This window comes from the organism of the source record quoted next, unplaced genomic scaffold, assembly GCF_019419815.1.
Source record: "Pyrus x bretschneideri cultivar Hongxiangsu unplaced genomic scaffold, Pyrus_bretschneideri_v1 Contig18, whole genome shotgun sequence".
NCBI classification, from domain to species: domain Eukaryota; kingdom Viridiplantae; phylum Streptophyta; class Magnoliopsida; order Rosales; family Rosaceae; genus Pyrus; species Pyrus x bretschneideri.
In genome coordinates, this window is record NW_025999479.1 from 2,582,466 (window position 1) to 2,586,514 (window position 4,049).

Here is a 4,049-nt window from a genome sequence, read left to right on the forward strand (position 1 = left end):
CAACTACGAAAGTATGTATACTCTTTTGGGAAAAATTAAAATACCTTTTGGGTATATACCTTAACTGCTTGCTACATCATCCTTACATTTGCTAATATTAGGATTGTCTCCATCATCTTGAAATCAACAAATAATTGTGGATATCTTTGATCAGCCAACACTCTCTCATAATGTTCAAAGAATAATAGAAAATTACGTTTTGGCTTCATATATTTTTTTAAGACATTGTTCACTCTTCATGCCAGTAGTGAAAGTATGTTGCCCATACACCAAAGCCCATTTTTCTCGTAATTTAAATATGCAACACAACCAATCGTTCTCTTGAAAGCTATCCTTCTCAAGCATATTATTCCATGCTAGATGCTATTCATTTTCATCCTTATAATCACATATACGTGCTGAAATCATGACCAAGTTCTACTGATCTTTGAAAAACATGCCTCATTCTTGGCATTGTTTTGATAAATGTGTCAAACACATAAACGATGACAAGATTCAGGAAAGACTTGAAATATTGCCATTGCCATTCCACCTAATTAATTTGTAAAATTGTTATTTTAGACATTACTGAAATAAAAATATTAAACAGCCACATAAAAGAAGTTGGTTTCATCATACAACAAAACTGAACAAAATACTACACTTTGCTTATTTGCTGCATAAAAATATGAGGAGTCATTCGAGTGCATTTTTGGATATATTGCAATATAGCACTAGCATCTCCCTTTTTCATTTTATTCTTTTGCTTACTATGCATATAATTCCTATAATCTGGATCCAAAAATCCAAGATTGTCACGCCCTTCGACTTGTATGCTCATTAGCTCCACAGTTGCTTTAAGAGGTAATCCTATCTTTTTCTACATGATCAACATGTGCTTTTTGAGCCTTATACATATTTCTATTGGTCTTAAGCATATGCTTCATTGGTGTTGCAACCAAAGCATGATTATGACCTTCCTCAAGTAATACAACCTTCAACTTTTCATTCTTTTAAAGTAGACAAGCACTACAAAAAAAAAGGGCTTTGGATACAAAATTAAGGGCACAAATATTTATTTTGTGGGTATAGAACAAAGTTTACACACAAAAAATTGTATTTGTTTCCTTTTCTATAAGGGCACCAACTAATGTGCTCATTCTCTACAAAGTTGGCACAAATAATTTTCTCTCTCAACTTTTTCAAAACAATGGATTCAAATATATTTATTTGTGTCTATATATTACTTCAAAAGACACAATTAATTTTTTTTATTATTTTTTTCTAAGACTTATGACTCACACCTTACTTTCTCTCCCTCTCTTTAACCCACCAACACCCTTAACCAATCCACACCCCATTTTCTCTCTCTCTCTCTCTCTCTCTCTCTCTCTCTCTCTCTCTCTCCTTCCCTTAACCCACCCACCACACACTCTCTCTCCCCTCCTTAACCCACCCACACCCACTTCTCTCTTCCATCCGTTTCTCTCTTTACCAAATGGATTACTTTGGTCTCACACATATATATTATATGTATTTAATTTTAAAATTATGTGGGTCGTCAGATTGGTTGAGATTTAAATCTCAAATCGTTGTTTTATAATTAACCCTAGTAACCTCACTCTCATTGTCTCTCACCCGATTCGCCTCCTCTGCCCAAATCCAAATCGAGCTCTCCGTCTTCCTCTATCCTCCCACGTCAGTGGGATCACCCAAATTTGTCGCCTGAATCGTGACTCCACCCACACCAATCCTTAATCCTCAGTCTTCACTTCGTGAATTCGTCCCCTGAATCGCGATTCCACCCACAGTCCACACCACCTTGCCCGAATCGAGCTCTCAGTCGTAGTCCTCACTCCTCCTCACTCCACAAGGTAAGAATATCATGCAATAAACTCAACCCAAGTTCATGGATATTGTTTTATTTTGAATTCGGTTAGTGATTTTGAATATGGGTTATGAATCAGGGCTTTTGAAAACGATCTCTGAATTAGGGATTTTGGATTAGGGTCTCTCTATACCTCTCTCTCTCTCTCTCACTCCTCTCATATCTGGGTTTTACCTTTGTTTTTTTTTTCTTTGAAAAACACCAACACCACCCATGCATCATATTTGAGTTCGTGTTTTTTCGTTTCGAGTTTATATCTTATGAGATCTGACATGTATATTTTGTATCTCGCCTCGTTGCTTATGGATTTGAGTTATGAAATTATTTTACATTTTTTTTTCATACTTGCCCGTTGCATGCAATTTTGGATATGAATGTGATGGATTTTTGGTTAATTCATACTGTGAAGTTTCTCGGTGACTGGTTTGGTCGACCCGATCCAACTCATATTGGAGCGGTTTAGAGCCTTGTTCACTCTGTCTCTGCAACCTCAAAGGCCCTGGCCTTGTCACGGCCCCATTGCTGGTTCGTATTCTTTATTTGTATGGAAGAATTTCATATCTATTATTATATTTACGGAGCCATGTTGCTTAGAATTTTAGGATTTTGGATCTTCAATTTTTGGAAAAGCGTAAGTTTTTTTTATTGATTTATTAGGAGTTGTCTTGATTCGACCCCTCCCCCAATAATTATTTATTCGTTTTTGACTTTTCTTTTATGGTGTGGTAGCATTGAAAGAAGAGGATTTAGTAATTGAATCTAGGTAGAGATGAAATCAGAAGTGAAACACAAAAAAATGTATTCAAATGTGAAGTTCTTAAGGTGCTAATGTTTAATCATGTTAGTACAAGTTTCATCATGGAAAATGCAATATCGTTATACTGTCTATGCTAACTTAAACAAATATTTACCAGGTATGTGATTAAAATAAGCAACTCACTTTGACCATAAATAATATACATACTTATATATTTCTGTGATTCAGGTGAGTCAGGTGACCATGAGCTGAATGTATTATCTCCAACCCAAAAATTGCTTTTACAACCTGAAGTGAGGAATTTGAATCTTTGAGATGGCAGATCTGGAACTTGTAGGTATTGATTTTAATTAACTCTGTGTAGGTGTAATTTTGGACTGATTGTGTTTTGAATTCGACTATATTTGTGTTGGCTTCTGATGAATATAGTAGTCTATGTTAGCTGAGTGAGTCTTTTCTCACTGACATCAAGCTAGAGATTATGTCGATCTTCAACAGTTTTTGGCCATGGTCGCTGTTAATAGCATTAATTCCATTTGGTCAATTTCTATGGTTTGTTCCAAAATGTACCCTGGTCTTTGTGTTTGAATACTAGAATCAAAATGAAGATGATAATATTTCTGCACCAAATCTGAACCTTGAGCAATTAGCCATGTAATCTTATGCAGAGTGTGATGAGTCTGAACAATGTAGTAATGCACAGTCAGTTGTTATGGAGGGTGGACTTATTTTTAATACTTGTGAACTTATTTTTGATGAGGAATATTTGTATACTTTCTGCATCCATTGTTGGTTGTTCTGGAGGGTGGAGTTGTTATATAAGAATCATCTTAAAGCAAGTGGTGGAAAGACCCTTGAAGCAAATAAGAGTCCTCCCACAAAGGTATTCCCTTCTTACCTTCTTTATCCCTTCATTTTCTTTGCTCCTGTAAAGTGTGTGGTTTTTCTTTTTCTTTGCATTTGTTATTCATGACTTCTGTGAGAGTCCATATACTGCATGTCATCTGATTAATTCGTTTATGGAGCAGCAAAGATTTGATGAGGTGCAAGGCCTGCTGGGAAGATGCATCTGTCCAAAAATGTTTGCTTTCAAGTTTTTTTTTTTATTCTTTGGGTATTAGAGAGAAAATATGTAACACAACAATATATGTTTGTGAGATTCAGAAAGTGAAAGTTGGTTTCATGGTTGTAGGCATTCTTCATTTTGTGAAAATTTAAATTTTTGCATTTCCTCAATTTAGATTCAATTTTTCAAATTTTGATTTTTTTTTAATTAATTAATTCATGTTGGCACAATTACAATATAAGTGCCAACATAGCTGGAAAAGCTGATCTGAAAAGTTGTCAGAATAGGGCACAAATGGGCCATTATTTGTGCTGGCCTCTCTGGCACAAACACCCCTATTGTGCCTTTTTAGAAATGGT

At 35.3% G+C, this 4,049-nt stretch overlaps 1 long non-coding RNA gene across 1 annotated transcript; it reads left to right on the top strand.

Annotated features, from left to right (window-relative positions):
* The first annotated feature begins 1,516 nt into the window (after window positions 1–1,516).
* On the top strand, window positions 1,517–3,819 carry LOC103956151. Its single transcript, XR_007257535.1, has 2 exons — window positions 1,517–3,507; window positions 3,653–3,819. It is a non-coding gene; the product is annotated as an uncharacterized LOC103956151 (long non-coding RNA).
* Window positions 3,820–4,049: the final 230 nt, after the last annotated feature.